The following is a 13,535-nucleotide window of genomic DNA, read 5'->3' on the forward strand; positions in this document are numbered from 1 at the left end:
GAAGGAAGGAAGGAAGGAAAGAAGGAAGGAAGGAAGGAAGGAAGGAAGGAAGGAAGGAAAGAAAGAAAGAAAGAAAGAAAGAAAGAAAGAAAGAAAGAAAGAAAGAAAAGGCTTAGGTCTACTATCAAAGTCTTAAGTATTCCCTAATAGGATGTTAGAGTGCAAGGGAAATTAATCTTATTGATGTTGGTTATGAAATGGAAAATGCATAGACTCTAGAAGCAGTGCACTAAAAGAACTAGCTCTTAACCTTTAAAGGTTCTTCTAAAGGTTTGGCATACTTTAGCTCTATCGAAACAGGTAAATCCCAGGTCGGTGTGATAAAGTTCAGTGCCGTCTTCATTGAGCCAAGCTTCCCCATGGTTTGGGAGTGAGTAGCTAGCAAGACCCATGACCTGACTCAATGCAATATACTGAAAAGCCAGTCAGTTATAAGCCTCCATAATAGGTTAAGATGAAGGTAGAATCCAACACCTTTACTCTTGTTACAACCCTGATACAAATCAAAGGAAGTTTCCTTGGGGATATGGCCTTTCCTTTCCAATAAAATAACACTGTGGAAAAGCTTGCTTTGCTTTTAGCTGGGTATAGATCCTGCATCTGACTCATCAACCACTCTTTCTTTCTTTCTTTCTTTCTTTCTTTCTTTCTTTCTTTCTTTCTTTCTTTCTTTCTTTCTTTATTTTCCCTTGTCTTGCAAAATAGAACAGTTCAATAGGTTTTTCTTGTTTTTAATATTTTTTAAAATTGTGCTAAAAATAACATAGCATACAATTAAAAAGTTCAATCATATCAAAATATGTTGTAAAATCATTGCCACAATCCACTTTGGAACTTTTCCTTCCTTCTTGTACCCCCTGATGTTGACTCCCATTTTCCCCACCCTCTCCTTTCATACCCCCAGGAAATCATTATTACAGCTACTGTCTTCATAAATCCATTTGTCCTGGTTTCTCTATACAGGTAAACATACAAAACTAGGACAAACAGCAAACAAAGACCCAGCAACAATGACCATACAAAATAGCGAGACTGGGAAAGATGGCATCCAGGTAGAGATACCTGCCTGTAGCTCCTGTTGTCAGACCAGAAAACTAAGAGGTAAGGAGAATGAGACTTGGAGGCCGAGTCCTAAAATTAGAAGCAGGATACTAGAGTTTGGCCCAGACTCCTGCATTTTTACAAATTTTCACTCACAACAGGAACTGAGAATGCACTGAAATGCTCTAGGTTCATTGTGCTGGGCTTATGGGTTCCTGATCCAAGCCCCTGCCAGATCCCTAGTCCAAGGGAGCAGGGATTAACCAGGCTAATCCCTAGTCCAAAGGAGCAGTGAGCAGGGATTAACCAGGCTGCTGTCTAAAAGTGGTCATAATCCCAGACTCAGAGAGAGCCTCTGAAAGCTAGTCAAAAAACCACACACCAGAGCTCCTGCACTGTTAGCTACCTTACACTCATAGCCTAGGGGAGTGGGTAGCCATAGATCTACAGCAATTGAAAAGACGTCAGGAAATTTACCTGAGTCAGATCACAGTGTGATAGCGCACAAGTGGGTAGCCATAGGTGGGTGGGGTAGGGGTGGGGCGAATTCAGTTCTAGTTGTCTGAGAAGAAAATAACCTCTCTGATAAGCAAGATCTCTTCCCCTGGGGTTCAGCGTGACAGCCCTGAAATTAGGGCACCCCACAAGCCCAATATACAAAGGAGAAAAAATATTTTCCTGTAAAAACTGCAAATCCCAGGCTCATTGTTTAACTCCAAGACAAACCTACCGAATAGATCCTTTAACATACATTAACATATTAAGGGAGCCCATGCTAAGGAATGCCAGAAGTTAGCTACAGAGTCCAGAGGCTTTCAACATAACAAAGAGCCTCTGGAGAAATCTTCAGTCTCAGAACAATTTTGTTGAGCACAGATGGAGAGCCTGTAGTCAGGGGGGGCAAGTTAATTTTATTCAATTCATGTTGACCAGGGAGGGGGGGAAAAACGTCTCTGAGCTACTTGGGCTTCAGTGGTCTTGAAACAAGCTAGGGCAACTCTGAAAGCCCAACACTGGAAGATACTGTCTGCCTTCAGTGATCCTACATGCAGCTGGGGAAGTCCTGCCTGTTCTTTGCATGGCTGGGGGATCCCTTGCCTGTCCCAGGACCCTACACGTGGCTGAGGGAGCTTCCCTCCCACCTTCAGCAGTGCTGTATATGGCAACAGTGTACTCCAGCACACCACACTGCTGCAGGAACCCCTGCCTGGCCTCCACTGTGATCTTGCCTATGAGGGTAATTCTACCCAGCATCTGTGGGACCCTACACCAAGCAGGCACATCACCCTGCCACCTTGAGCCAGGGCTGGAACTCTTCCAGCCCCAAAGTCAAGTGATCAGAGCTCAGATATCTCCCTACTTTTTCTTCTTTTTGCTTCCTCTTTCTTCTTCCCCGCTCTCCCTTTCCCATCACAGTCCGTCTCAGCAGGCCTAGTTCTTTTCTTTTTCTCTCCCTCTCTTTTCTTTCACATGCCACTGCTGGCTTCCAGTCCACTACCTTCTGCCTAGGGCAACTCTGCCCAAACAGCGGGGGATGGGGGGGGGGGGGGGCTCCAGCTTGCCCTCTGTGGGGCTGCACACCACACAAGCAGCTATGACAATCCTATCCAGTTCTCCACACTGCTGAGGAATCCTTTGCCTGGCCTCCATGGTGATCTTGCTAACCAGGGCAATTCTGCCCAGCACCAGTGAGACCCTGAACTAAAAGGGCACACCAACCTGCCACCTTAGGGCAGGGTTTGAACCCTTCCAGCCCCATGCTCAGGCAATCAGGGATCAGCTATCTCTTTACTCTTTATTTTTTTCTTCTCTCTTTTCCACCACACTTAGTTTCAGTGAGCATAGTTGTGTTATTTCCTTCTTTCTTTTCTTTTTTATCTTCTTTATAATTTTGTTTATTTCTTTTCTTTTTCTCTCATCTCCCTCTCTTTCCTTCCACATGCACTGATGGCTTCCAGGCCCCCTATCCTCTGCCTAGGGCAACTCCGCCCACCCAGCAGGGAGAGCCCCGACTCTCCTCCTTTGGCAGTGCACCACATGACATGAAACAATGCTGCACATGGCATGGCACAGGGCTCAGCTATCTCTTTATCTCTATTTTATTTTCTTCTTTCCCCTTTTCTTCCTTTTTCCTCTTCTTCTATCTCTTCTCTCTTTCCCGCCACAGTCTCAACAGACTCAGTTTTACTTCTTTGGTATCGTTTTGTTTTTGCTTTTTTGGTGAGTGTTAGTTTGTTTTTTATTTTTGCACTTGTCTTTTTGTCCTTTCTCCCTTTTTTTCCTCTTCTCCCTCTTTCCTTTCACAAACCACTACCGGCCTTGAGGCCACTCCCCTCCACCAAGGGCAACTCTGACTTCCCAGTGGGAGGAAATCCCACCCTCACTTGTTGGCTTTACATGCAGCTGGGGAAAATCACACTCACCCTTTACTACACCCAAAATGGCTGGGGGATCTCCCCTTCATATGGCTGAGGGAACTCCCACCTATACCCCAAGGCCCGACAAGTTACTGAGGGATCTCCTGCCTGCCATTTGTGGAACTCCACACAGATGTAGGAACATCTGCCCAACTTCTGTGGCAATCTCTATGAATAAGGTAATTATGCCTGTCATCCACAGTGCTCTACACCAAGGAGGGTATACCTATCCACCCTCCGCAGCACTCCAGTTGCAGAGGGAAACACTACACACCATCCAAGGTGCTCCAAGCCCTGTGGGACACACCACCACAGCTTCCTGGGAGATCAGCTAGTGAAGTGCCACCTTCGTGGGCCCACAATCACCTTACCAGTATCCCTTGAGAAGACTATCCACCTCACATTCCAAATGACAAAATAATAGTTGGCTAGGGTAAGAGTGAAACCCCAGGAAGATACAGTGGTAGCCTGTCCCCCTCAGTGCAGCTACCTGCAGGTAGTTCAAAGAAACACTTATATGAGTTCCCCCAATAGATGCCCAGTGCTCTTTGACTCTGGAAGATCACACCGGGATCCTCTAAGACAACATGTAAACAGCAACCAGTCCCAATAGCCTCAACTAAAAGCAGAAGAATCCGAAAACAATGCTGGAAGAAGTCATGAACCTAACAATGTACATAGAAGAATCAGACATTTACCTGATACAGAAAGAAATCTTCAGAATCCTGCTTGGAGTCATACAGGATTTGAGAGAATCAATACAGAAAAAAGGATGAAATGATAGTGGAGATAAAGGTCACACATCAAAAGTAAATCTAAGGCCTAAGGGATGAAATAACAAAATCCAGTAGCAAATTAACAGACTTTTCCAACAGACTCAAAGAGGCATCAAATAGCACCGTTGGCCTAGAGGATAATCAGGCAGACCTCAACAAAGGGGAAAGACAGTCAAATAAGACAATTAGAGAAGGTGAAGAAAACCTGAGAAACATGTCTGATGCTATGAAGAGGTACAATATTAGAATAATTTGACTCCTGGAACAAGACACAACAAGGAAGTCAACAGTGAAAATATCAAGGGAATTCTTAGAGGAAAACTTTCCCAGCTTAATAAATGAAAATCATTTAGGTGGTTGAAAGAACACCAGCCAGACTGAAGCCCAAGAAGAAATCTTCAAGATACATAATCATTAAATTATCCAACTAAGAGGAAAAGGAGAAAATCATAAGAGCAGATAGGGACAAATAAATAGTCACTTATAGAGTACCCAAATAAGAATATGTTCAGACCTATTAGTGGGCATGATGAAGAAGAGGACAGAGTAGAGTAACATGTTCCAAAAATTGAAGGGAAAATGATATGAACCCAAGAATACTATATCCAGCCAAATTATTTATTAAAATAGCTGGAGGAGTAAAAGTCTTCCCAGACAACGAAAAACTTAAAGAATACATAAAAAGAAACGCAGCCTACAAAAGATCCCATGCCGACCCAGTATGGGAAGAAGGTCAACAGTCACCAAGCAAAAACAAGTAACCGTCACATAGAACAAATCCACCCAGAAGGTGAAAAAGAGAAAACAGCCCCCAAAATAGCATTAGCTCAATGGTGGAAAGAAGGCAAGAATGAACCATACACACACACGCACCACAAACTGATAAGATAGGTAGGTAGGAAAACACCCAAAACAAAAGGTACAAGATGACATCACAGAATCCACAGATGGATGTAATAACACTGAATATCAATAGACTGAATGCAGAAATTAAAAGGCAGTTGCTGGTAGACTGGCTTCAAAAACATAACCCATCGATCTCCTGCCTACAGGAGGCACATCTCAAGCTTACAAGCAAAAACAGGCTGAGAATTAAATGCTGGAGAAAAATATACCAAGCAAATGGCAATTCAAAATGCACAGGTAGCAATCTTAATCTCTGACAAAATTGATCTCAAGGTACAGGCCATAACAAGAGACAAGGAGGGGCACTATATAATGCTCAATGGAACAGTAGACCAAGATATAAGGCCACGAAAACACATCAAAGGTATTCACCTGGGGAAAGAAGTGGTGAAACTATCATTATTTGCCAACAATATGATTTTAAATATCAAAAATCCCCAACACTCCACAAGTGGAGTGTTGAAGCAATAGAGGAATATGGCAGAGTGGCAGGATACAAATCAACAAACAGAAGTCTATCGGACTGCTATATGCATCAGACAAGGTAACAGAAAAGGGGATTAAAAGGGTAGTAGCCTTTACAATAGTCAAACACAAAATGAAATATCTAGGGATATATCTGAATAAAAATCAAAAGATTTGTACCAGGAAAACTACAGAACACTATTACAAGAAACCAAGAGTGACCTCAACAAATGGAAGCATATCCCATGCTCATGGATTGGAAGACTCAATATAGTAAAGATGTCAGTTCTGCCAAAGGCACTATATAAATTTAATGCTATCCTGATACGAATTCCATCATCCTTCTTCAAAGGATTGGAGAAACTGATTACCAGCTTCATATGGAGAGGGAAGAAGCCCAGAATTAGCAGAAAACTCCTCAACAAGAACAGTGTGATGGGGTGGGGGGTGGGGGGTGAGTGGTTGGTGGGGACTTGTTCTACCAGACTTTAGCACTTATTATACAGCCACGGTGGTCAAAACAGTGGTACTGGTATAACAACAGATATTCAGACCAAAGCAAATGAACTTAAAACCCATAAATAAAAACATCAGCATACAGACAATTGATTTTTGATAAGGGTGCCCAAATTCTCAAATGGAAAGCAGATGCCCTCTTCAATAAGTGGTGCTGGACAAAATGGACATCTATCTGCAGAAAAATGAAGCAAGACCTTTATCTCACTCCTAGTATAAGAATAAAAAGGTGGATCACAGACCTTGAGGTACAACACCAAACAATTAGGGTCATTAATGAGCGAATTGGGACAAACCTGAGAACTTTGGCACAGGGAAGTAGAGAAGGATACAAATACAGAGGAGTCACAAATTGACAATGGGATATACTGAAGATAAAACATCTGAATACATCAAAGGAATTCACCAAGAGAGTAACAAGAGAGACCACAGAATGGGAAAACATCTTTAGCAATGACATATCAGACAAAGGCCTTATTATTAAAATCTACAATACTTTGCAAGCTTACAATAAGAAAAAAACTAACTGCCCACTAAGGAGGTAGGCAAAGGACCTGAACAGAAGTTTCACTAGGGCAGAAATTTGAATGGCCAATAAACATATGAGAAAATGTTCCTGATCTTTAGCCATAAGAGAGATGCAAATTAACACTATGAGATACCAGCTAACACCCTCAAAGATAGCCCAATTCAAAAACTAAGAAAGTAACAAGAGTTGGAGGTGCTGTGGTGAGATAGGAATGCTTGTCCACTGCTGGTGGACCTGTAGGTATGTACAGCCATCATGGAAATCAATTTGGCAATATCTAAAACAGATGGAAATCGAGCTACCACGTAACCCAGAAATCCCCTTACTGGGCATATACCCAGAAGAGGCAAGAACCAAACCAAGCCCAGACAACTGTGCTCCCGTGTTCATCACGGCACAGTTCACAATTGCAAGGAGTTGGAAACAACCCAAATTTCCATCAACGGATGAATGGATAAAAATCTGTGGTACATACATACGATGGAGTATTATGCATCCCTAAAAAGCAGTGATGAACAGATGAAGCACATTGTCTCATGGGAAGAACTGGAGGAAACCATGCTAAGCGAAGTAAGCCAAGCACAAAAGGACAAGTGAAACATGGGTCCACTGAGGTAAGTTTAAAAAATGTGGCATAGGAGAAAAGCTACTAAATACATACCTATCTGGGGTGAAGTCCAGGTAGTATGGCAGGGGCCACACCCAATACAGAGATAGATATGGCAACCAACTAAATAGGAGGGGGAAAGAAAGAAAGAAAGAAAGAAAGAAAGAAAGAAAGAAAGAAAGAAAGAAAGAAAGAAAGAAAAACATGGGTAGTGGTGGTAGCAGGGCATAAAGCCACCCAAGGGGAGGGTATTGTTTATATCTCCACAGGAGAAGGGGAGAGAGAGACCAGCCATGAATACAACATATCGGCATGTACCACAGAACCAATAGAAAGGTCTGTGGGGGACCAGATCCAATCCCAACTATGTGGACCCCCACCTCCCCAGACGAATACACTTCAGAGGACAGCACTGAAGCTATGGCTTGGGAGAGGGGCACTTCTGATTAGAGCACAAAGGAGAAAGGAAGACGGATGAAGAGGGAGAGGAACACATCCTGGCCCAACAAGCCCCAAGGACAATATTCCTGCCCAGAGCAGACAATGCAGACAGGACCATAGGGCCGGCCCCACCACAAAACAATACATCCCTCACTGAACCACAGTGCTACAGGGGACAACACTGGAGACAGAGTGCGGGAATTGTACCAAATCTAACCCCATTACACTGGGGCAAAACATTAAGGGCATGCAAGAGAGCAGCAAGGGGAGCAAAGTGATGAAATCCCCGGGGAATACCAAAAATAGACTTTGGAGACAGAGTGTGGCACCCCATCAGACTCGACTGGAAAACACTTGTAAAGGCCAACAAACAGACCTTGAACTATTTGTAGGCTTTTCCATTTTTTTCAGTGGCCTTCTTGTTCTTGTTATTTTGTTTTTGTTTTATTTTGTTGTTATTATTGTTTTGACTTCCTTTGTTGTTTTGCTTGGCTTTGCTTGTTTTTTTTGTGCTCATTAATGTCTCTTCGTATCTATCTTGATAAAATAGGTGGGATAAACAATTCAGAGACAAAAATGGGACGGATGGTTCCAGGGGGATACGGGAGAAGGGGAAGTGGGAGAAAGGAAGGGGAGGGGAAACCAACCCAGGGACAAGGGAACAACAAGTGAACTAAAATAAATGGAGAGAAGTGTGTAGGGTGCCTAGTGGGGCTTAATCAAGGGCAATGTAGCAGTGAGGAATAACTAAACCTGAATGAAGGCTGAATATGATGGTGGGACAAGAGGAAAGTAAAAGGAAATAGAGGAAAGAACCAGGATGCAAAGGACATTTATAGAGGTCTAAACACAGGCATGTACATATGTAAATATATTTATATATAATGAGAGGGGAATAGATCTAGGTACTTATATCTATATGTTCAGAATTAAGGTTGCAGATGGACATTGGGCCTTGACTCAAGTACTCCCTTAACACAAGAACACTTTGTTCTAATAATCTGGAATTCTGTGATGCTCACCTTCCTGACACAATCACTGAAGACAAAATGGGTGCATAAGCAAATGTAGTGAAGAAAGCTGATGGTGCCCGGCTATCAAAAGATATAGCATCTGGCGTATTAAAAGCTTAAAGGTAAACAAGCGGCCACCTAGCTCAGAAGCAACAAAGCCCACATGGAAGAAGCACACCAGCCTGTGTGATCATGAGGTATGGATGGGATAAGGTATCAGGCATCTAAGACCCTGAACAAAATCAGACCCAATGTGAATGGGTGGGGGGCGACTTGGAGTGGAGACCCAAAGCCCATCTATAGATAATTGGACATCCCCTCAAAGAAGGGTCACAAGGAAGAGATGAGCCAGTCAGGGTGCAGTGTAGCACTGATGAAATACAACTTTCCTCTAGTTCTTTAATGGCTCCTCGCCACCCCCACACTATCATGGCATCAATTCTACCTTATAAATTGAATTAGATCAGAACACACACACTGCTACAGGTAGAGCCAGCAACACAGGGAATCCAGAATAGATGAACCCCTCAGGGCCAACAATGAGAATAGAGATATCAGGAGGATAAGGGGAAGGTAGGGGTAGAAAGTGGGAATTGATCACAAGGATCAACATATAATTCCCTCCCAGGGGGACGAACAACAGAAAAGTGGGAGAAGAAGATGATGAAAGATATGAAAATAATGCTATATGAAAATAATGCTCTATTACTTATCAAGGGTTCATGAGGGAGGGTGGGTGGGGAAGAGAGGGGGAAAGTGAGTTGATATCAAGGTATCAAGTAGCAAGAAAATGCTTTGAAAATGATGATGGCAGTATATGTATAAATGTGCTTGACACACAGGATGAATGGATTGTGATAAGAGATTTAAGATCCCTCAATAAAATATTTAATAAAAAATTAAAAAGGAATAAACAAAACCAAAAAATCCCCAGAAAGACCTCAATGTAGGAGAAAGAAAATCTAGCGAGAGACAAGAAAGGCAAGGCTCACCGACCTTCAATTAATCCCACTTGTGTTTATCGGTCAGGCTGGCACAATAAACTAACTATCTCATAGACTAAGAACATAAACAGCCCTATTATCAGAGGAAAGCATTGCATGTGGATTTTAGGGCTTGTACTTGGGCTAGAATGCATGGTCCTGTGGCATCCTCACAATGGTTCCTATGCCTGAGGATCGTGATGCAGCCACTGTGGCAATTGATCTCATCATGGCCTTCCTCTTTTTCACTACCCCTCCACTTTACCAAACATGATGTCCTTCTCCAGAGATTGGTCTCTCCTGATGCTATTTCCAAAATATGTAAGATGAAGCCTTGCCATATTCCCACTAAAGATCACTCTGGCTTTACTTCTGCCAATACAGATTAAAGTAGTGATTGCTTTGCCCTTTGAGAAGTCCTTGGTACTTTCAATATTCTTCTCCAGCACCACAATACAAATGTATGGATTTTTCTACAGTCTTCCTTATTTAATGTCCAACTTTCACATGTGTTTGATGTAATGGAGAATACCATGGCTTGGGTCAGGTACAACTTAGTCCTAAAAGTAACATTCTTGCTCTTCAATATTCTAAAGAGGTCTTGTGCAGCATACCTCCCCCCACCCCCCCACTGCAATGCATTGTTTGATATCCTGACTGCTTGTTCTATGAGCATCGTTTATGGATCCAAGCAAGATGAAATCCTTGACAACTTCAACCTTTTTTCTATTCATCATAATGTTACCTGTTCGTCCACTTGTGAGGATCTTGAACTTCTTTACATTAAGTTGCAACCCATATTGAAGGTTACAATCCTCGATCATCATTACAAAATGCTTCCAGTCCTCTGCATTTCGAAAAAGCAGGATTGTGTATGGGAGCCTGTCAATAAACTTTCCTCTATTCCTGATTTGAACTTTTCTTCATATAATACAAATTATCTGTTGTTTTGCTCAACATATAGATTGAACAAATATTGTCAGTGAGAGGATCACATTCCTTTCTTGATTTTAAACCTTGAAGTCTTCCTTTGTTCTGTTTGCACAACTCCTTCTAATACACGTACAGATTCTGAGTGAGCACAATGAAGAGTTCTGGAATTCTCATTCTTCTAAACATCTTTCCGGTATTCTCTGCTTTCAGCCGAGAATTATCTGACATCAGCAATGATATTCCTTGTTCCCAGTCCACATCTGAATTTGGCCTCAACCTTTGGAAGCTCCTTGTGAATATATGGCTACAACCTTTGTTAGATGATCTTCAGCAAAATTTTATTTGCATGTACTATCAATAATATAGTTTTCTAATTTGAGCATTCTGTTGGGTCCCCTTTCTTTGCAATGGGTACAAATATGTATCTCTTCCAGTCAGTTTGCCAAGTAACTATCTTACAAGTTTTCTGGCATAGACCAGTGAGTGCTTCCAGTTCTTCATTTAGCTTCTCAAAACAAGTCAATTGATATTCCACCAATTCCTGAGCCTTAATTTTGGATAATGCTTGAACATGTTTTGAATAGTGCAGCTTGAACTTCTGCCTTCAGTACCATTTGTTCTTGCTCATATGCTACCTATGGACATGGCTGTATGTCAGATAGTTCTTTGGCACAGTAACTGAGTATTCTTCCCATCTTCTTTTTATGCTTCATGTATCATTCAATATGTTCCCATATAACATTTCAATATTGCAACTCAAGGCATGACTTTTTTCTTTAGTTCTTTCAGTTAAAAATATGCTTATGTGTTCTTCCCCTTTGGCTTTCTAACTCTAGGTCTTTGCATATTTAATTTTAATATTTTACTTTGTCTAATCAATATGCCCTTTGAAACTTTCTTTTCAGCTCTTTAACTTCATTATTTCTTCTGTTTGCTTTAGCTACTCTATGGTGAAGAACATGTATTGGTGTCCCTTCTGACATCTCCTTTAGTCTTTTCATTTGTGTTTTTAATGATCTTTTTACTTTCTTCATGAATGATGTTCTTGATGTCTTTCCACAGCTCATTAGGTCGTCTGTCATTAGTTTTCAATGTATCAAATGTCCTTTTGAGATGTTCTCAAAATTCAGGTTGGATAGTCTTAAGGTCGCATTTTGGCTCTTGTGGACTTGTTTTTATTTTCTTCAGCTTTAACCTAAATCTGCATATGAGCAATTTATGGTGTGTTCCACAGAAAGCGGTTGGAGTGGTTTCAGATGTTGAAATGTTTCATTGTCTCTTCCAACACATATGGCCAATTTAATTTCTGTGTATTCTACCTGGAGGAGTCCATGTGTATAAATCACCTTTTGTTTTGTGAAAAAATGGCATTTGATATGAATAAGTTGTTGGTCTTGCAAATCCTATCATATAACCCCAAACCCCGTGTCTATTACCAAGATAATATTTTCCAACTACTATTTGTCCTCATTGTTTCTAACGTTTGCATTCCATTCATCAATAATTATCAATGCACCTTGATTGCACGTTTGGTTAATTTCCAGCTGAAGTTGGTGGTATAATTCTTCAACTTCTTCATTACTAGTTTTTGTGGTTGGTGCATAAATTTGCAATTTATTTGTATTGATTGGGTTTCCTTGAAGGCGGTTAGAGATAGTCCTATCACAGACAGCATTGTACTCTTCTAGACTAATTTTGCAATGTCCTTTCTGACAATGAATGCAATGCCATTCTTCTTGATGGTGTCATTCCTGGTGCAGCAAATCACACAAGTTTATTGTTCAAAATGGCCAATCTAGTCAGTTTCAGCTGGCCAATACTTAGAATATTGATATTTATATGTTCTGTTTCACTTTTGATGACTTTCAATTTTCCTAGAGTCATACTTTGAACATTCCAAATTCTGATTAGTAGCAGATTTTTGCACCTATTATTTTCACACCTTGAATTGTGCCCCATCAACAAATGGAAACCCCAATGGATCTATTTCCATAGTATTTATCCTACTGAAGACACCATGGCTGTCTCCACTCTGAGAAAGCAACTCCTTTCGATCACATTTTGAGTTCCATGTGACTTCAGAGGCCCACCCTCTGTACTATGTCCAACAATCTTCTGCTTCCTTCCACTCATCGGGTTTTCTGAATTTGACAGTGTTTCAAAGTTATGCATAAAGTTCTCAGTGACTACTTCCTAGGAAGTGGGAAACTGAGTCCTTCATTATCTATTCTTAGTCTGGAAGCTCTGCTGAAACCTGATCACTTTGAGTGAACCTGCTGGAATTTGAAATACCAGTGACATTTCTGCCAGCATCAAAGCAACACAGAAGCCACTACAGGACGACAAACTGAGAGACAATAGTGGATTTCTTAGGTTGTGTTAACGTTCACTGTATTAAGTATTCCTATCTATGACTATGGAATACACTTCCATTTGTCTAAATAATCTTTTGATTCCTTGTAATAGTGTTCTGTAATTTTCTTTATACAGGACTTATGCTTCTTTGATTAAAGTTATTCCTTATTATTTAATCTTTTGTGTGGCTATTGTAAATTATATTGTTTTCTTGATGTCTTTTAGAGAGTTCTTTTTGTTGGTAAACAGGAATCTGATTGATTTCTGCTTATGATTAAAGAAAAGGTATGCACAACTTGTTTATTCAGTCAATTAATGAACATTTATTGAATATGCTCATGTGCTAAATGCTCTATTGAGCATAGGGAATGAAAATTGCTCTTAACACAGTTTCCATACTCAAAGAATAGAACTTATGTTCTACAAAGGAATGACTACAATGGAATGAAAAATTAAAACACGATTTACATCATGTGCTGGAGTTATCCACCAAGTGACTGCTGTGGCAACGCACAATGTAAGAAGTAGGAGTTTTTTGGGTGAAATGATGACA

Source organism: Echinops telfairi, unplaced genomic scaffold (genome assembly GCF_000313985.2).
Source record: "Echinops telfairi isolate 266 unplaced genomic scaffold, ASM31398v2 ScPeMD7_7469;HRSCAF=8507_0, whole genome shotgun sequence".
Taxonomy (NCBI): domain Eukaryota; kingdom Metazoa; phylum Chordata; class Mammalia; order Afrosoricida; family Tenrecidae; genus Echinops; species Echinops telfairi.